The sequence below is a fragment of the Sander lucioperca genome, chromosome 13, assembly GCF_008315115.2.
Source record: "Sander lucioperca isolate FBNREF2018 chromosome 13, SLUC_FBN_1.2, whole genome shotgun sequence".
NCBI lineage: Eukaryota > Metazoa > Chordata > Actinopteri > Perciformes > Percidae > Sander > Sander lucioperca.
The window spans coordinates 24520103-24542248 of NC_050185.1; the positions used below are offsets into that span (position 1 = coordinate 24520103).

At 41.6% G+C, this 22146-nt stretch overlaps 1 protein-coding gene and 1 long non-coding RNA gene across 2 annotated transcripts in view; both read right to left on the reverse strand.

Annotated features, from left to right (window-relative positions):
- LOC116054973 overlaps nucleotides 1–22146 on the reverse strand; it is a 137402-nt gene that overhangs the window by 95831 nt on the left and 19425 nt on the right. The window lies entirely within an intron of this gene.
- LOC118492991 lies at nucleotides 4495–14973 on the reverse strand. Its single transcript, XR_004894917.1, has 3 exons — nucleotides 14683–14973; nucleotides 9216–9219; nucleotides 4495–4505 (listed from the first exon to the last, which is right to left on the reverse strand). It is a non-coding gene; the product is annotated as an uncharacterized LOC118492991 (long non-coding RNA).

The window sequence follows — 22146 nt, forward strand, 5'->3', positions numbered from 1 at the left end:
CTTTAGAAAAAGAAACGTGCCATGACAACATAAATGAAAAAGCACTGCCTACAGTCTGTCTCTGTGGGACCTCTGCAGACGAGAGAGAGAGAGACGGTTTTAAAAGTCTTAAAAGTTTGTCCTATTTGTCTCCAAAGCTGACCACTGCTGTTGTCCTTTCTCAGCTGTGACTTTAAATACATCACTCAAATACACCATTTTGTAAACATAGCAATACTGAGAAAAACAGAGTTGTGTGGAGCTTTGTAGCAACTCATTCTGCAATGCCTTGAATGTAACGAACGTTCATTCATATAAAATAGTTGTGCACTATGGCTTTAATCAGCGTTTATTAAGAAACATCTAAACCCAGCATCTCTCTACAGAGAAAACACCAATGAAAAATGCTATATTTCATTTTGAATTTGTGTGTTTTACTTTTTTTAATGTCCTTTTCAGGGACGACGAGCGAATGTGTGAGTACGTCAGGATCAGAGGCCAGGAAGCGAAAACCTGCAGCTGGTAGGTCAACACACACTGAGCCCCTGACGAAATCCATACTATGACACTGTGGTAGGGTGGTGTGACATTTAGGCCACTTTCACATTTATAGTTTGGGTAGACTCGGTGTGATTTGGGGGTTAAGTTGCAACATTGTTGCATTTTTCATTTGGTTCAGTTTGCGTTCACACTGCACTTTCTCAAACGTAAACAAACATTCGCTGGTCTGATGGACAGAATATCTGAGTGAAATTCGCCGACACTTAAAAGAATGGAGCAACACAAAATTTATAACGTGTTGGGGTTTCTGGTTTTGCTTTAGTGTTTCTAATATTGTAGAAGAAGGAGATCAATCTGAGCAGCTGACAGACAGCAACTGAAGGAGAGAGAGATGATGATGTGTTTTCAAACAGACCTACAGCCATGTGTGCTCACAATATCTTGGATGGATCTAAAAGACATCACCCCTAAATCCTATAGAAGTCCGTAATGGTGGTAGTTGAAACTGCAGTCTGTTTTTTGGTTCACTTCCTGTATTTGGGTCAGATCCGGTTCTCACCTAAAGTGAACCAAACTCTACAGCACTTGGAAGAGAACCGAGACCCCAAAGATGAACTTTCACACGGGCTCAAACCAACCGGACTATCCCACCAAAACGCTCCAGGGTTGAAATTGCTCAGGTGTGAAAGCAACCTTAAACTAAACATGTCTGTACAAAGAAAGATTCAGACAAATACACTGAAAAATGAGTCAAGTGAGAGAATAATCTTCAATTTGTGTGTTTTTAACTTTTAAAATGTCTTTTTCAGGGACGACAAGCACACTTGAAGCTGATTCAGGATTGACCAAGAGGCGAAAAACTGCAGCTGGTAGGTTAGCTTGCCCGTTCATGCAGTAACCAAGATATTCATTATCTCTTTATTACTTTAGATTGCTAACACTAGTTTCATGATGATTTGTTTATAGTGTCAGCATCCGTTCAGATTAATCTCCTCAAAAACACAAGATGCCTTCATGACTTCCGATTTTCAATCCAGACATTCAAGTTTCATTCCATCAGACTAGAGGGTGACATTTTTTTGGGACTCCCGCGGGAATACAGTGACCCGCATAACGGGAGTTAATTTCACTGTTGGTAACGTGATAGGGACGGAATAGAGCATAGAAATCAAAGGGGGCAGGCGGGAGCGGGACAGAGTCGGATATTAAATAAAAAAATGACGCTGCAATGCGGTGAGTGCGCCCAAAAGATTGCGAGGCATTTCGTTTTAGAAAAGAGAACCACTTACAACTCCCAATACGTTTGTTGATAGGCTACTGCTAGCCGCAGACAGCGATTCTTCTAACCTACCCTAAATCGATAAATGTTTGTGTGAGTGAGAGTGTGAGAAGATCTCTGTTAGGAATCACGTAATGAAATGGCCTAGGCCTGCAGGTAATGCATGTATAGTGTAGCCTAAATTTCTACGGCAACCTCAGTGATTGGACCGCAATTAACCAAACATGCTACAGAGTCTGATATAACTTTAGACAACATAGGGAACCAAACGGGAGCGGGACGGGATTCGGGAGTCTTTCTCTTGGGATTTTGCAGGACAGGATTTTTTTGGGGGGGAGGGGGGCAGTCACGTGATCAGGACATGACGGGAGTATTTTCGTGGGCTCGGGATGGGAGCAACAATTGATTCCTGTGTCACCCTCTACATCAGACTGCCTTTGAATTGATTGATCCAAATTATTCATACCATCATTCATCTCATAACACAAAATGACAAGAATCTTTTCCCTGGTTCCAGGTCCAAGTGGGACAATTCAACAGAGGAATGTCCCAGCAGAGGACAGCGTCCCAGCAGAGGAAAAGCTGTTAAAAGTTCGGACAGAGTTTGTAAAAAGAGTGTCTGATGCTAATCTAAACCAGCTTCTGGATAAACTCCTTGAGCATGGTTTCATAAATGATGAGGAAATGCAGTCAGTCAAAACAAAAGTCAAAGCTGAGAAAGCACGAGACCTGATCGACCTGGTGCGGGAGAAGGGACCAGAAGCCTGCTCACTTCTGATCCATACTCTCTGTGAGGTGGATCAATGTGTTTCAAAAGTGATGAAATTAATCTGAAGCTAAAGCAAGAAACTGTGGAGTGTGATGATGATCTGTAATAACTGATGTTACACATTCACTATTGTCATCTTTAGATTAGATTCTGTTTAAGCCTGTTTTATTAAGTAAATGTTTACTATGAAAGTGATTCAAAGGGAGAAGAAAACATGTTGTTCTTTGTTTTGGCCACTAGATGGAGGCAGAACATCACTGATGGACAAACAAGATGCAGATGTGAAATTAGAAAAAAACAATTGAGAAAAATATGTCTGAGTGAAGATTATTCTCCTGATGATTAAAGAGATACTAGTTGGTCATTTTTATACATTTCTTTTTATATTCCTTTTATATTTTTGCAGCCTCTGATGTAATCGTTACTTTAGAAAAATAAAAAGAGAAACAAATACCGCTTAATGCAGCGTGGCTTTTTTATTTATAGTGTCCAATCATACCAGAAGTCTCTCAGGACAGTTTACATTTAGAGTCGGTCTAGACCACACTATAATTTACAGAGAGCCAACAATTCCCACCAAGAGCAAGCATTTAGTGCAACAGCTGCGACGAAGACTTCCCTTTAACAGCAGACACCTCGGACAGAACTTGACTCTTGGTGCAGACTGATCTCATGAAGTGGCGTATGTATGACACGCCAATTCGTGTGCCATTATTGGTGTGTTATCAAGACGCATATTCGCTTTTTAGCGTGTTTATCAATGCCGTTTGGCCTCCATTGACTTACATTACACAGGACTTTCACCCAGGAGACCGGGGATCGTGTCCTGCATGTGGTGTTTCCTTCATGTCCCGCGTGTCACGTTTCCTTTCCACGATTCTTCTTTTCCTAATCCCAACCCGCGTGTGACGTTTTGTAAACCCAACCGTAGCCTCGCGATAACACGCCACGTGACTTTAGAAAGTGGCGTGTATGTTTACGCTGTGACGTTGCAGACTGCCGTCCGCTGTATACGGCGTGGACATACACGCAGATAGCTCAAAATGCGTACAGATAACACGCCACTTGACTTTAGGAAAATGGCATGTATGTTTACGCGAAGTCATGATATCACGTTGCTTGGTGGGCGCCCATCTGTTTGATGTAGTTAAAATATCAACAGTAGAAGTGCACTCATTTGCTAAACGGACACACCCAGGAGACCGTTGGCTGTCAGTCCAAGTTGGGCCAACGTTGAGTGTCTGTCGCTCTAGTTTTTGCGGGCGGCCGGCATGTGACTTTTTTTTGGACATTTCAACATGTTTAATCAGCTTTTGGTGAGAGAAACTCATCTAATTTGTTGTTAAGCTAAAGGGAATTGCATAAGAAGAAGAAAAACTGTAGTGAGGAAAGCAAGAAAACGACTGAGAGCGGAGAGAGCACAGAAGAATCCTCTCAATACTCATCTATAGGTGACTCTCAGTTCTCCTAAAGTGTATCAAAGTTTCCTTCACTTGCTTTCCTTCCTTCGTGTCTTAGTCCGTCCCACAGAGGAAGCACGGAAGACGCGAGGAAATTATGTAAGTAGAGCAACAGGCAGGTTGGTGAAACATGATTTGAGTTGGTATCTTCCACTCCCTGCAGATAAGAGTATTTAGAAGTAGTTACTTCCTCCACTGAGAGCACCTCAGACTGCCGACTGCTAACAAATCTCCAACAAAAAAAGGACAAAGTGAGTATTGATTAAACACTTTTCTGCTAATTCCTTTTGAAAAATGAATTAAAGATCCTTCACACACACATTAATTACAAAACAATCACTCTAAGCTTGTGGTTCGATCAAAGAAAAAGTCTGAGACCACATTCAGACCTGGCTTTGACATCAAAGTGATCAGATCACTAGTGGACAGCTCTAAGTACAAGTATGAATACTTGGACCACATTAAGAGATGGTCTGACCACATATGACCACATTGTTTTAGCCGTGTGGACTCAAACCTGCCTCCTCAACTGTAAGCAGAAGTACGCACTCATTCACTGGCTTTGTCCACGATGTCTGAGGTATAGCTTTTGCTTTGTGTATTTTGTCTTTTTAACCATTTAGTACTTTGAAAGTATTTGTCATGTCAAAGAAACCACTGAGGGCCAGATGTACGTACATTTGCAAATGTAGCATTATCAGCGCCATGGCCAACCAGGAGAAAGCGCACGCTGTGATACTTCAGCTCACGTCGTATTTACCAAACTTGCAGTTCAGCAGGTAATCAGCGCCTTTCTCCGCCCACTATATCGTAAATTGCGCTGTAGCAAAGCGCTAAGAACTGGTGCTATGATACGGCTGAGTGCAGACTGAGATATTCCCACTGCTGATGCTAGGACAGGTTTGACATGATCCTGATGCCAATATTTGTAACGTAGCGAGGAGTTTAACAACTGCTGGAATGGAATGTGACCGCTGAGTCAGAGATTCAATGTCATCTTTGATTTCTTCCAGTAACTGTAATATTACATGGCTGCTTAATCTGTAACACTTAATGATTTCGTGTTCACTCAACTGAAAAAGTGTGATCCTTGTGGCAGCTCGTCTCCTTGGCCTATGTCTTCATCTTGCTCAGATTACTGCTGCCATTTCACCAGGAGGCATATGCCAGGAAACCCCACTTCCTGGTTTACACCTGCTTTTAAGAGGCGGAGAATTTTCACCACAAAATAGAGGTGCGCTGTCACGGTAGGTTTTTGTACATAATACATAATTAGGCGCACTTTACGCATCCCGTCCCATCTCTGTATGGGAAACTCATGACACGGACATATGCATGACACGGAAAAGCGCAATTTGCCATTTTTAGTTCCCACGATGGGCAGTCTGCGCTTTTACCTCGTCCTGCTTTTACGAAAACAAATACGCCTGAAGTGGGCGCAAAAGCGTTAGTACATCTGGCCCTGAGTTTGAAACTGGATGTTTTTATTTTGAGGATTAGTCATTAGTCATAGTTGGAAAAAGTACAATATTTGACGTTTCCAAATATATTTAAGCATTTATTCTAGATAACTAGAGCAACAGGCAGGTTGGTGAAACATGTTTTGAGTTGGTATCTTCCACTCCCTGCAGATAGAAGTATTTACCTGTTACTTCCTCCACTGAGAGCACCTCTGACTGCCGACAAACCTCAAACAAAAAAGAACAAAGTGAGTATTAATTAAACACTTTATTGTTAATTCCTTCTAGAAAAATAAATGGATATCAGATCCTTCACAATCAACAATTATTGTTAATCAATTACAAAAAAACACTATAGGATTATGGTTCAAACTATAAGTGACGTAATGGTGACTGATTTAACTCACTGTTTCCTGTTTTTCTGGATGTATTTGTGCAGCAGAAGAGAATATCAAAGGTTGGAAGGTAAATGGTTCATTGTTTGTGTAGTTGTGTCTGGAGAAGGCATGTTCAAGGTCTTTATGGACTGTTTTTATTTGTCAAACAATGCTGGCACATAGCAGTCATTGTGGGCCATTAAATGTTTGTGGCAGGTGTAATGTAATGAAGCTGCGACGTTTTAGTCGAGTCGTTAATCCTCAGAAAATTTGTTCTGCAAGTATTTGATCAAATAATTGTTTTAGTAAATTTATTTTAGGAAAAGTACAAAAAAAACATTCCTGGTTCCAGCTTCTGAAAGGCCTTAAAGACAAACACCAGAATAAACTGGAAATATGTTGGGTTTAAAGTCCTATCACAGATATCATTTCATGAGAGGAAACAACTGCAACATGGTTGTTTCCTGTGAACACTTTACTCTTCTCATCATATTTTGACGATCAAATTATCGTTTTAGTATTTTTGTTCTTAGCAAAAAAACACCAAAACATTCCTGGTTCCAGCTTGACACCTGAAAGATGTGAAGCTCTTCTTTGTTTTTGGACAAAACATGACATTTGAAGATGTGGGTAATTAGAACGGGCATTTTGAACTATTTACTATGACGTTTTAAAGACAAAATTACGACGGCGTAGTAGGGCCATTGTAAGTACAAAAATAACACTCTCACGGCAACTTGAGTTGTAGTAAAAAATAATAACTAAGGAGCCGAGGGAGAGGGGTTATATTCAGAGATTAGAGTGGTAAAGATGTACTTCAAAGCCTGGAGACACACACACACACACACACACACACACACACACACACGCTGAGACCATCATATGGGAAAAAATAATGCTTTACTGTAATGTTAAAGAAAGAATTAGGAGAAAAACTTGAATAGTCGCTATGATTATAAAGTCACAAATTTACGAGAAAAGAACAGTTTTCTTCTGAATCGGCACAATCCACACAATGTCTCTTCAAAGCCTGGATGCTTCTGATAATCACATAATAATAACTTTATGTATATAGCACCTTTTAAAAACAGAGTTTACAAAGTACTTTGACAGACAAAACAAGACTAAAGTAGGATATCCAGAGGTCATTGAACCAACAGAGAGACAAACATTAGAGAGACAAAAGTGGGTAAATAAAAACAAGACAAAAAACAGAATATAGAAGAGAGGAGACAAACAGAAAAACAAAAAAACATTTATCAACAATTAAAATGTGCAAATAAAAAAGCATAAAAGCAGTAAAATAGAAAGTTTAGTTAAAAGTTAAAAAGCCATTCTATAAAACGGAGTTCACTGATTCTGCGAACCTCATCTCTTCATGGTGATTCTGGGCTAAAATCACATGTAGTCACTTAACCCTTACATACACTAGGTATGTAGATATTTTAAAAGACATGTTGAGATGAAGATAACGATGAATGAAAGGATTTTTCTGTGTGTGCCCTCTCACAGTTGTTTGTTTGCTTTCCTCACTACCGTTTCTGTTCTCGTGCACTTCTTCACTTAAGCTGAACAACAAATCAGATCGATTCCTCTGACCGACAGCTTCTACGCTGACGTGTAAGGCAAGGCAAGGCAGCTTTATTTCTACAGCACATTTGAGCAACAGGGCAATTCAAAGTGCTTTACAAAAAACATTAAAGAGCAGTTAAAAATGAATAAAAAATTAAAAACAGATAAAATACGAGAATACAATTCACAGTGCAGTATAAGAAATTAAAGAAAGGCAACATCAAAAAGATAGGTCTTCAGCCTTGATTTAAAAGAACTGAGAGTTGCGGCGGACCTGCAGTTTTCTGGGAGTTTGTTCCAGATATGTGGAGCATAAAAACTGAACGCTGCTTTCCTCTGTTTAGTTCTGACTCTGGGGACAACAAGCAGACCTGTCCCAGACCACCTGAGAGGTCTGGGTGGGTCATAGTGTAGTAGCAGATCAGAAATGTATTTTGGCCCTAAACCGTTTAGTGATTTATAAACCAGCAGCGTTGGTGCAAGACACACCGCAAAAACTAGGGCAACAGACGCTCCCTGTCGGCCCACCTTGGACTGAAGGCTGACAATTTCCATGGTGTGATACTTTATCTGCATGACGCAGATGGCCGCCCACCAAGAGCCAGGTCCTGTCCGAGGTTCTTCCTGTTAAAACGAAGTCTTTCCTCGCCACTGCCGCACCAAATGCATTTGCTCATAGAAGAATTGTTGGGCCTCTGTAAATTACTGAGTGTGGTCTCTAGACCTACTCCATCTGTAAAGTGTCCCAACCAGGCCTAAGATTTTCATTGTCAATGACTACTCCTGTTATTGTTGTGCACATGACTAATAAATAACTTTGAATTTTCAGCTTAACATTTTCGAAAGGAGTGAATCCACCTCACGGAGAGCAGCGATTAGAACTAAGCTGGCTTTATTTAACTTTCTTCGCACCTTGACGATCACTTCTCGTGCTTTGTCTGCTCTAGTTTTTGATCTGACTGACTGCTTTTCCTCATCATTTATAACATCACATTCAAGGAGTTTATCCAGACGCTGGTTTAGATTAGCATCAGACACTCTTTTTACAAACTCTGTCTGAACTGAGAACAGTCTTTTCTCTGCTGGGTCGCTGTCCTCTTCTGTGACGCTTTTCACTGTTTGGTAGGGTTAGGTACCATTCGCATCTGAACCAATATCGGTACGGTGCCTGGTGTTCGGTCTCAGTATTCAACTGTACTTTTTTCGCTACCTTACTCTTACTCTTACTGAAACTGTAACGCCTCGTTGTAACAACTACAAAAAAACTCACAACTTCTCAGTTTAAACATTTTATTTAAACACAATACAAACACCCTCCCCAGCCAACGTTTTATCCCCCTCCTAAAAATATAAAAATATGAACGTATGAACAATGGCCAGTAAACATTTAAAAAAAAAAACACTGTCAAGCTCAAACATTGATCAAACTACTGCTACTACTACTAAGTAGTTCTCGTGTAATTCTTTTTTAAGAATGTCAACTCTTTCAGGTAAGAGCCAAAAAGAATTTGAAAAAAGTGTTATAGGACACCTACTAAAGGAGTTTTCCGGTGAAACTGACTGTTTACTGTTCTAAATCAATGCGCTGCATTAAAACAAAAAGGAAATGTGAATCTGTTATTTCCAACCCTGAGTTGTGCTTCAGTGCCTTGTCCTCTGAACACCACAGGATGGCGCTAACACACAAGCTGCAAGAAGTAAGTTTTAGTGCCCCTTTAGTGTCGTTATATTGTCCACTTCTAAACAGTTCTACTATCTACTCTTCCCCAAAACAGTTTTTTCCATTTGCATTCACACTTGCCAAGTGGCCATAGGAACTGACCTTTTGTTATTATAACACAGCCATCTAACCACCACATGCGGGAAAGGGAAAAGGGAAAAGACCCTACCCTGAAGTAGGAGCTGAAAGAGTTACAGGAACTGTGGCCAGAGGAACTTAAAAATCCCCAAATTGGTCCAGTCGGAACATGAGAAAAAAAGGGTTCTAGGAACGTTATGTTCTAGGAACTGCAAAAATCCCTCCGGTCGTAAAGCGGCTAATGACATGGCTGGATAGCTGGCTTGTCTTGATGTTAAACATACTTACAATTATTATTACTGATTGTCAACTGTACACAATGTTATTGACTTTGAATCTTGCTAGCAAAGCATTAGCTTTGATGGCTCATAGCGGACTTAGTCCGCTCAGCTCGTAGAACCCTTCAGGCATATCCTCAGCTGGTGCTCACTGCTCCTGATGCACGTGAAAGTACCGAAATTTGGCACCATTTGATTTTACGTTCGGTACCCAACCCTACTGTTTGGTCAATGTCCTCTACTGGGTCGATGTCCTCTACTGGGTCGATGTCCTCTACTGGGTCGATGTCCTCTACTGGGACATTCCGTTGTTGAATTGCCCCAATTGGACCTGAAAGATAATGAAAAGTCGTTTGTCAGTTTGTGTTGTCCTTTAAGAAATAATCAGCAACCAAAAGGGAAACATTTATATTTTATACCTTAATTGTTCTGTGATGGTGCCCCCTAGTTATGTATTAATCTGGTGATATACGGTTAGTTCTCTGTTTACTTTATTTTGATACAGCCAATCAGATCTTTCAGAAAGGAGTGATGTCAGGGTTGTATCACATGCAGAACAGCTACACAACCAGGGCCTGAAATTAATACCCGACCACGCACCAAATGCAGGTGAATTTTGCCATTGGCGGGTAAAACTGTCATCTACCTGCCACCTTGGCAGCCAATAAGAATTGAGTGATTCAGAGTTGGTTTTTCTAGTTGTTCTTTCACATTTCAACCAAGTCCGCCATTTGCTTGGATTTGAGCTAAAAATGTGGTGGCGCAATACTGGGGTGAAGAGGCCGGCTGAAACAAGCAACCAACAAAAAGATGAGGACGATTCAAAGAAAAGTAAAAGAAGATGTTTTATTATCAAGTGGACAGTTGGCGACAATGGCAAGGTTCGTGAGGTGCTGATTTACGACAGCAGTACAGAACAAACGTACTGCTGTGACGGTCGTGTGTATTGCTCAGAGAAAGAGGTGGAGGAAGAGGAGTGTGTCTGCTCCTTTTTTGTGGACTCAGAGGAGCAGTCGGTATATGATAACTCTGACAGGGGAAATCATTAAATAAAAAGATAAAAAATATGTTTGATAAGAGTCATTCATTATATTGATTTCGTTAATAACTTGACAGCACTTAAATGTGTATTCTTAACAAGTTCAAGAACGATGCTTGTGCAGTTCCTGTATTTCACCTTTATGAGGCAAAAAAATTGGCTGGTAAAAAGCCTATGTGGCTAGTGGATTTTACAATCACAGTGGCTGGTGGCCAAAAAAAGTTAACTTCAGTCCCTGTACACAACACAGGAGTCAGACTTTGATCAACAACCCACATTGTAACACCTAGCTGTCTGACGCAACAGGTAAGCTCAAGGCTTTTGTGTTCACTACACCGTGACAGATCACATTGAAGTCCCGCCCCCAACGAAGGGGTAAAAAATTCCTGCTATCTATTGCGTGAAGGCGCCTCCTCGTCACTCCGTCTGCGCGCAAACAACAGATAAATGCCTAAAAGCTGCTGTGTGGTGATATTCACCAACAATGTAAAGTCAAAGAACCCTTATCTTAAATTTTTATAAGCTGCCGACCCCAAAAACGGAGCTACAGACGGAAACAGACGTGAGGAATCAGCAGGAAGAGAATGGGAAGACACTTAGCTAACGTTATGCCCAAAGTTACATGTGCAACAATCATTTTGTTAACAAGTCAAATATTGAAATATCTATTTTAGCATCTTTATTTATGTAAGTTAAGCTAAAGCATTTGTTACCAAGTCAAAAAAAGTTTTGGGCTTCTTGGTCACTGATCCTGGACCAGAAGCATGATTGCTCGTCGTCCCTGAAAAAGAAAAAAAGAAGAATTAATATTTAATTAAATATTAATTTAAAAAGAAATATTTCTTTTTAAATTAAAAGAGCTGGAGAGGAAGATTGCTTTGATTCAAATTGTTAATCGTATGAACTCTTCAAACCTTTTTCCTCCTGCCGTTGTTTCTTCAGTTCCTCCACAAAGGGCCGCAGCAGCTTCTGGATGGCAGCGTCATTTACTGGTATCATCTTCATTATTTTATCTATTTCAGAGATGGACCCTTCTGTCCCGAAGTGCTCGAAGATTAAATAAGAGATATATCTTCTGGCTTTGCCAGTGTTCAATTTTACAGGGATTTTGACCAGATTGAAAAGCATCTTCGCAAATTGTCGCTCAGTCAGCTTCTCCAGGATGGAGCTCAGCGCTCTTTTCCACCTTTTTTCTAAAAGCCTTGATGACATCTGCAACACAGAGAGACAAATAAAAAAAACTAAAAAAAACTGGTTAATGGCTACAAACGTAGCAAAGAGGAAACCCTCAAATGTCACTGACGGCTTTACTAGATTTACGCCTCAAAGAGAACTTCTATATTACAGCAACTTGAGAGGAAAGTAAATCACATTTGAAACAGATCATACATCTGTAGAACAGACGTCCCTGCTGCTACCTTGAAGATTTTGGAGGGTTCAGCTGCTTCCAGGGACGAATATTGCTCTTCTTGCTCTACAGGATCCATCTGAACAAACCACAAGATTAAAACAACATTAGATAGAATTCCTCTAATACAGAGATCTTCAACAGGGGGTCCGGGACCCCTAGGGGTCCTCAGAGTCAAATATAAATCCCCGCTGATGATAGGCTCACTGGCCTATAGGTAAAGTAGTTACTAAGACCATCCACGGATACAGTTCATCCTAAAGATTCACTGTGTCACATGTATGTGTAACATTAAAAGATAATTTATAAAATCATGCCGACAATCATTATTTTAATAGCTTAGTATTCTATGCACTAAAAAAGTATGTATAAAGGCTTCTGGCCGCCCTACACGTCATTATAGGCCCAGTTTAATATGCAACTTCATTTTATACAATATATGTAGTAGGGGGTCCCTGCTCCAACTCTCTTTCAGTTAAGGGTTCCTTGGTTTAAAACACGTTGAAGACCCCTGCCCTAATATATTGTCAAATATCGGAAATACCTCTCAGTATAAGACAAAATACACACACAGCAGTGTTTCTGTTGAATTATACAAAGAGTTTAAGGGTGTTTTCACACCTATAGTTTGTTTGCTTTGGTCCAAATCAGTTGATGGGTTTTAAAACTTGAAGCGTTTTCCCCTTGGTTTGTTTTTGTTTCGCAAAGTTGGTGTGGATCGAGGTCAGATTACACCTAGTCTCGCTTTTCCAGACCGTCCTCCAAAGCGCGCTGAAGGACGGTCTGGCTACTCCACATAGCATTCTGGGGTGGGAAGAAATCATGCTCTGGTTTAATGGAATTTCTTTAAACCAATCAGAATCAACATGGGCAGCGCTAAGCTCCACACAGAGCCGCTACAAAATATTTGTGCGAGAGAAAACTCAGATTGGACAGATCTAGCTAGCTGTCTGGATTTACCCTGCAGAGATCTGAGGAGCAGTTAACATAGTCCTCAGAAATCCACCAGAGGTTAGAACGCCAACACAAAGACAGAGGAAGGTAACGGACATCTGGCAAAATTTCCTGCGGCACCGGAGCAATCCCTGAAGTGGAACAACGAGGATATAGACTAGATTACACTAAGGTTGTGGACCTCGGAGGATGGGCAGATGGAGGACCCGTCAACATCCAGGAAGAGATATCTAACCTTAAGGAGCAGCGCCCTGGGAGCCACAAGCACGAGCTCTGCCCTATTACTGTTCAGTTTGAGTAGGTTGGTAGACATCCAGACGTTGATGTCATGCAGACAGTTGACCAGGGAGAGGGTGGAGCGGAGTGGATGGTTTGGTTGTGATATAGAGCTGTGTATCATCAGCATAGGAGTGGAAACTGAGACCATGTTGTTTGTACTACCTCTTCTTAAAGTTTGCATGCTCTAAAACTCTCAACACTTCTGATACTCACGTGACCATACACGACACATGAGACACTGCCTAAACAGAGACTAGTGATTGGTCATATAATTTGTGGAAATTGTTATGAAGGTTAGCATGCATGTTCCCACCAAGGCGAAATAAAAGCTTTGTGTCACGCTATTCGCGTGAGTTTGATTGTGGGATCTATTTGGATCGTTTGTGTTTAATCGCGGACAGGTGCGTTAAGTGAAGGACATCAGTGAGTGATTGGTAAGCAAGGAGGGAGAGGTGTCGCAGAGTAGCGGCTGTGTGAGCAAAAAGCGAGAGGAGATAGCAAAGACGATTTAAAGTCAGCTAAAAGTCAGTGAAAAATAAAGCAACAAGCTTCTTAAGACACGGTGGATTCATCTGTTGTCAGTACCATTGGTAAAGTGAAGGGTGTTACAACGTTAAGACTGCAGTACACACAGAGACTAGAGTGTCACAAGTAAAGGCATACCTTTTTCTTTACTTAAATCACACATTGTTTTGCGTTAATTTAATCCCACATAGTGACATCGCAACTACGATTAGATTAATTGTGCAGCCCTAATCTAACCAGTCTCACTCATCATGCCCTAACCTTACCAATGAATACTAGCCAATCAGAGGCTAGTATGGCGATCATCCCTTCAGCATAGTAGGATTCCTAATTTAGCGTCCAGATGTGCCTCATTCCACAGATTTAACAACAAACATGGCTGATTTGTGGCTTCATAAAAGTAGAGCGAGGAGATCACTGCAAGTACCTTTTCAATTCTGCTGTATACAGTTGAGTTCAGCGATACGGTTCCTTGTATTTCTGCATCTGCTGAGAGTGGTATTTTATTTATTATTTATTTTAAGAAGGCTTTCTTCAAAATCTTTATCCAGTTTGAAGTTAAACGTCTTTGCCAGAAGTAGAGAATCCACAACAAACATGTGCGGCTGGTTGTTGAACTCTGCCTCCAGGTAAGTCTCCTCCTGACTGGCTTTTATGATCCCTATAATCTCAATTCTCACATTCTTGGTGCCGACACTTTGAACCTGCAAAAGAGAGATTGACATTAACAGTCTAACCAATCTTTTCCTTTTTTCATTCAAGTTTAAAGGTCTATAATTATTATTGCTTGATTTCTCTTTTTATATATGATTTTATATTATTTACATGTTAACCCTTTGTCTTTCTTGTTTTGTGAACACTTGGCCATGTCACATGATGTAACAGACAGTCATAACTGCAATCCTTAGTAGTGCCACAAGATGGGGCCCCCCTTTGTTATTATAGTAATGTAGTATAGTGCAGACGCACTGCGGCATTCTTCTCTCCTCGGACCAACAGAAAACACACACGAGAGACTTCACTAACGAGTTAGTGCAGGTTATGCTATATGTTCTCCAGCTCATGTATGACTAGAAAATATAATAGAGACCTGGCAATGTATGGTCGTGAAGAATCTCTGCTAGTTGTCTGTGTACCCTTGCATGTATTGTGTATTAGTGTTCTTTATGTATGTAAAATGATCAATAGATACATACAAACCTATACCATTTCTGCACCAGACTCGATGTTGTCCGTTACTCTTGCACCTCTCATTAAGGATAAAGTCGGCAAGGTGGGGAGCGTGGATAATTATAGACAAATCGCTTTAGCCAGAGTATTATCAAAAGCCCTGGAAAGAATTTTTAATTAGATAGGTTGTGTGTTTATTTGTACACTTCAGACAACCAGTTTGGCTTTAAGGCTAAGCATGGGTGTGGCAGTAGCTCAGTCCGTAGGAGTGTGGACTGGTAGCTGAAGAGATGCCAATTCAGCTCCTGGGCACTGCCAGGTGCTCTTGAGCAAGGCACCATACCCCCCCCTCCCCAACCGCTCAGTGCGCTGGTCCAGCACTGGCAGCCCCCTCACTCTGACATCTCTTCATTTGTGCATGAGTATTTGTGTGTGTGTGTGTGTGTGTGTGTGTGTATTTCAGGCCTGTGTGTAGTTATTTCTAACAAGTAAATTGTAATTTCCCCACTGGGGATCAATAAAAAGTATAAATCAAATTAAATGAAATTGTACCAATCTATGTATTTACACACTGAAGGAAATTGTAGAAACCTATAAAAGGAATAATTCTTCTGTTTTAAAATGGTTTAATTGATGCCTCCAAGGCTTTTGACCGAGTTAATCATCACTAACTGTTTTTGAAATTGAGCTGAAGGGGGTTTCTTTCTGGTTGGTTCTGGTTAAAGCATTAATAGTTAAGTTGTGAATAAACTTTAATTTACTTTAACTAATCCTTGGTGTTTGGTGTTCTTCGATATGTTGACGGTGACATTTAAGTTGTGTTTGTTTGCTGTGGCCGTAACACTTACTTACTTACTGATTATTTCCTGTAATATTTCCTTAAATATGCTACCTAGCTGGAGAACGCCACTTTTCAAGCCCCTTGAAGATTTTTAGGCAATTTTCCTTCACATTCCCTTGCAAATTACATATTGTGTCTTTTCAGGATGCCAAATTTAGCGTCCAGATTTGTCTCATTCCACAGACTTCAAAACAAATATGGCTGACTTGTAGCTTTATAAAAGTAGAACGAGGAGATAACTGCAGGTACCTTTTCAATTCTGCTGTATACAGTTGAGTTCAGCGTTGTTTCAAAGAACTGATGGATCTTCATGTTGGTAACCTTAACGACATCTCCGACTGATAATCCATTGCATAGCTCAGTGGCTTCCCCCCACATGAAGATGTCGATGGAATCAGTCTCGTCTTTAAGTTGGAAACCTCTCTCTGTGTCGTCCTTAGCCTCAGTCTTTTGGACAGGATCAATCTGAACAAACCAACAGATTCAGAAATTAAAAAAGGAAATACTATACTATACTATATATATATTATTATATTATTTTTAAGATGCATTTTTTATCAGTCTGACTGATTGGGTATCATGTATAAGCAAAAAAAACTTTGTCTTAATTTTCCCTTCAAAATTGGAAAATGGATTCAATTTTTTTAATCTATGTAATTCAATCTTAAAAAACAAAAAAGGATTACATATCATGAGCATCAAAAATTAATGCTGGGTGAAACCGATTTTTTTCTGCTGCATTCAATGCCCGTCATGTGAATAGAAGCATTCAGCTGTGTAAAAGGCCCCCATCACTCCTCCCCGGCCATACTTTTGAACGTTTTGGTGGCCTCTTGGGCACGCTGAACTACCAACTCCGTCAAATACACCACGCTCGTCTTCACCGCGCCACAGACTGTACAGGTTGTAGCTGCTGGGGGCTGTGGGCCAATCACACGTTGGATTAAATTCATGTCCCATTAATGCACGTTACTAATTTAGCTTCTTCCCCGGAGTCTTTGTGCTTTCTCGCCTCGCCAATTTCCTTGGATTGTGGTGGCACCTGGATCGTGGTTGCGCCTACGGATGTCACGAGAACCGATGCTTCGTTACCACGTAAATCCCAAAATTCTAAAAACGTCACGCACTTGTGTTTCCACAATACCGCAGGAACAGGGGATGCATTTCGGGGGCAGCATATGCGCCTACAGGTGTTCCAGTCTGTCGTTAAATGCCAAAGGAAGAAGAACTCCTACCAGCACGAAAGAACACGTGCAACTGCAGCGACAATTATGCCTCAACTCTTAGAAAAGTATGCAGTTGCAACACTACGCTCTCATAATAAGTAATATTGGCTACATCCGGCATGAGAGCAGAGTGGTGTGTATGCACCATGGTGATCCACTCTACAAACATAAATTGTGTTTTTATGACCATGACGTGACCCTTTTATACACAAATGGGTCTTTTAATGTTTGTTTTAAATACTTGAAGGCCACAGTACATGCCAGTGTTGTTATTTTGTTATGTTTATTGGTATTGAATACTACATTTCTGGTATCAACAGCCACTGCTATTGTTAATATTCGTCATACTTCTATTACACAGGAAGGGGACTTTGTCTCTCTATAACTGGGCTGATATCGTGTAGACTGAACCCGACATTACACAAACTGGTGGTTTCAGTACCACCTCTACTTGCTGTGAATTGAATGTTCAAGGAGATCAGTTGTACATCTATGCTACATGCATTAACATTGCTTCTTAAAACAGAAGGATATATTTCCATCCATCCATCTTCGTCCGCTTATCCGGTAACGGGTCGCGGGGGTAGCAGCTCCAGCAGGGGACCCCAAACTTCCCTTTCCCGAGCCACATTAACCAACTCCGACTGGGGGATCCCGAGGCGCTCCCAGGCCAGGTTGGAGATATAATCCCTCCACCTAGTCCTGGGTCTTCCCCGAGGCCTCCTCCCAGCTGGACGTGCCTGGAACACCTCCCTAGGGAGGCGCCCAGGGGGCATCCTTACCAGATGCCCGAACCACCTCAACTGGCTCCTTTCGACGCGAAGGAGCAGCGGCTCTACTCCGAGCTCCTCACGGATGACTGAGCTTCTCACCCTATCTCTAAGGGAGACGCCAGCCACCCTCCTGAGGAAACCCATTTCGGCCACTTGTACCCTGGATCTCGTTCTTTCGGTCATGACCCAGCTTTCATGACCATAGGTGAGGGTAGGAACGAAAACTGACCGGTAGATCGAGAGCTTTGCCTTCTGGCTCAGCTCTCTTTTCGTCACAACGGTGCGATAAATTGAATGTAATACCGCACCCGCTGCGCCGATTCTCCGACCAATCTCCTGCTCCATTGTCCCCTCACTCGCAAACAAGACCCCAAGGATATATTTCATGTTTTTTAAATGCATAATCACTTTTACCAAACTCTATGACAGTTGAAATCCAGTGACCATTAAGTTCTCCAGTTTAAACTCACGTCTGAAATGGTTCCTTCCACGCTCACTTCTGTCTTGTCATCAGATAATTTGGCTTCTTTAATGGAGTACACTGGACTCTCGGGATAAATTAGCTTCCGAGCTTCCGTCTCACGCTTCTCTGGGACGTCAACAGGGCTCCTCTGTAACACTTCGCTTGACTTGGTAACCTTAACACCATACTCATCTATTATTAGCTTTTTGAACAAGTAGGAGCTCTCCTTCTTAATTTCTTGGAAACGTTTTTTTCCATATACCTTCACTTTAACACTGGCTTTCTCATCAGCGACAGCCAGATAAAAGATAAACTTTTTGTCTTTGTTTTTGGTTTTATACGTGCGCAGCCCAGATTTCTGAACAACTTTTCCATGAAAGATCTCAAGAATTGGGATTTTAGGGTGATCTGAAGTCAAATCTATCCACTCTTCCTCCTCCTCCTCACGTTTCCTCTTCTTCCCTGAAAAAGAAATTGAAAATATAAATTTGAACACAAACACAGATTGTTCAGTTCTATGTCACTCTTATTTAAAACAACTCAAACTTATTTCATCATCAGACGATTTTACTTAACGCTATAGTGCGTAGTTTCTGTCACCCCCATGAGGAAAAAAAGTAATGACAACAAAATTGTCAGCACATCCACATTATACAAGCCTTCCGTGATCGCACAGAGACACGGAGGATTAAAAAAACATGATGGACTTTTCAGAAGAGATCATTATCATACTGAGAAATCCAGAGATAGTTGTGTGGAGCTGATAGTCTTAATTAGCTTTGTAGCAACTCATTTGGCAATGGCTTGAATGTAACGGATGTTCATTAATATCAAAAAATTACACACTAAAGCTTTAAAGTGCTCATATTATGCTTTTTGGCTTTTCCCCTTTCCTTTATTGTGTTATATACAAAGTGTAAAAGCCCAAAGTCCACCCCAAAGGGCCTTACCATCTCCAACAGAAAACACTGTTCACAAACTGCTCCAAACAGCTCTATTGTAGTCCAGCCTTTACTTCAGAGACAAACGTGGTCACTTTGGAACACACGTTATAATGCTCACCTAGCTGCTAGCATGGCACTCCCTCATACTCTGCTTCTGACTGGCTAGTAGTCCTTACCTAGGTACTGTCAGGGCACGCCCTCATACTCTGCTTCTGACTGGCTAGTAGTCCTTACCTAGGTACTGTCAGGGCATGCCCTCATACTCTGCTTCTGACTGGCTAGTAGTCCTTACCTAGGTACTGTCAGGGCACGACCTCATACTCTGCTTCTGACTGGCTAGTAGTCCTTACCTAGGTACTGTCAGGGCACGTCCTCATACTCTGCTTCTGACTGGCTAGTAGTCCTTACCTAGGTACTGTCAGGGCACGCCCTCATACTCTGCTTCTGACTGGCTAGTAGTCCTTACCTAGGTACTGTCAGGACACGTCCTTATACTCTGCTCCTGACTGGCTAGTAGTCCTTACCTAGGTACTGCGCATGTGCGACTCCCAACAAAGATGTTACAGCAGTGAGAGGTCTCACTCTGTAGCTAAAACAGAGACCTGAACACAGGGTGAAAAGAGGAGCTGCAGCAATGTGCAGTACAACAAAAATATGGTGTTTTTTGAAAATTAAACCATGTAAACCTATTCTGATATAACCTATAAATACAATTATGAACCTGAAAATGAGCATAATATGAGCACTTTAAAGTATTATCGGAAATCCGGTTTTAGACAATAAGACCTCAGGGGAGTGTGATGAGTCCTATAATGACGAGCATTAAAAGTAATAAATAAACAAACACAGCAACTTGAGAGGAAAATCAAACACATTTCAACCATAAGTTAGTATCAGTAGAACAGATGTCCCTGCAGCTACCTTGGAGGATTTGGCTGGTTTTAGGGACGGATCTTGATCCCGTCTTCTTTTTGGGCTTCACAGCTCCAACAGGATCCATCTGAACAAACCACGAGATTAAAACAGCATTAGAATGAATTCCTGTAGGGTGTCTGGGTGGCCTGGTGGTAGAGCGCGCACCCATATATAGAGGCTCAGCCCTTGACGTGGACGCTGCAGTTTTGATTCCAACCTGTGGCACTTTCCTGCATGTCATTCTCCCTCTTTCATGTCTAAGCTGACACAAAAATAAATTACTAAAAAAATATCATTAAAAGAAATTAAAAAAAATTCCGTTCATAATGCAGAAACTACTTTATATATTTGGAAACATTTTACTGCTGTGTTTTTATGTTGTATCCATCATAGTGTGTAAGAATGCATGCAAGGCAAATTAACCTAACAAGTTTATTTCCAAACTCTTACCTTGTCAGGTTGGCTGCTCTTCTGTTGATCTTTGAAAGGAGAAACAAACTTCAGTCAGTGTTTAGTTACTGATCTTTTTTCATAAATCTGACTTTTAACTAAAAAAGACCTCATGTTCAAATAATGACCTGGATACAGGCAGGCCTAGTTTAAATCCAAGGCCAATTTATTTCACTTAATACTGCTGTTTGTTCTGTTAGTTTGGTAAAATGTAATCTTAGCTGTCGGGTAAAACCTTATACATCCAAATGAAAAAAAGGCAAATTTAAACACATTTTATTGAGCTATTTTCCTCAGATGAAGTCACACAAAATCACCCAGACACCGGTTAAACATTTGTAAAACCCACAGACAGACGTAAAGGGTGACCAAAAGTGTGGATTTATGAAAATAAAGGTTTCTTCCTGACAGCGACGATGTGTAGGCTGTGGGCAACTCTGCTGCTGGAACACAGACAGACGGCACTGCAGCACGCAGTTTGAAAACTGCACAAACAGTGACGGCTTTGACCTTCATGCAGTCTCTGGAGTTTATGGCAGTTGCTTATCCGGTGGTAAAACTGGGGCTACCGCACATGTGGCGTCTGCAAAGGCAGTTTGCCAGTCTTCGCTTGGATGCCAAGAAGCACAAGTGGTGCTTGGTTATCATTCCCCCCTGAGTACAGGAGGACCTGTGATACTGGGAGTCCCCACAACACCTGTTAAAGGGAACCCCGCTGGGACGTGTGACGTCTTATGTCATGGTGTTCACAGATGCGTCTCTGACAGGGTGGGGAGGAACTTGCCTGGGGAGAGCAGTAGGTGAAGTGTGGCCTCTGACGAAGGTCTGACATGTATTTTTGTTCCTCCAACACTTCAGGCCCCACATACAGGGAAAGCACATGCTGGTGAGGACCAACAACAGCACCACAGTGGACTACGTCAATAGGCAGGCCAGCGTTCCGTCCGCTGCACAATTGTGGATGGAGCCTGTGGTAGTGAGCCTCAAAGTAGCTGATCTCTCTGAGAGCTCTCCACGTCCTGGGACTGGGGAACAGGGATGCCGACCTTATCGAGAGGCAGACCCCTACCAGATGATTGGCGACTTCGCCCCAAGGTGGGGAAGCAGATTTGGACCCTGTTTGGGAAGGCCAATTGACGAAACACCCACTGCCCACCATGGTTCCCCCTGACTCCAGACAAAGAAAGAAAGACAATCCACCGCTGGGGGTGGACACATTTGGACATGTTCCAGTAGTTCCATATTCTCTGCTCTAGTCAACAAATGTCTTGTACGTGGCAAAACATGTCTGTTGGTATGGGAGACCTGGGTTTGCATCCTGGTCAGGAAGTGCCAAACATCCAGTGTGATCCTTTGGCAAGATCTATCTGAGAGTCATACCGGCTTGGACATCGCCTGTGTCAACAAGGTCCGCATCAGGTGTTAGGGAACCAGGACAACTTAATGAGAACTATGCTACTTGAACAAGACCCAGTAACCATCATATGGGCAGTCATCCAATAAAAAGTGTCTCACATGAAGAGTTTGATGGTTATGATCCACATCTACTGGCTAAAGAAGCTGACTGCACTCTATGAATGCCTGGCAACACAACGGAACCAGCTGTTAAGAGTCGGGTCCCATCCAGAGTGGTTAAACCAAGGCTGAACAGTCCTGATCATGAAGGACTCCCAGAAGGGAGCATTC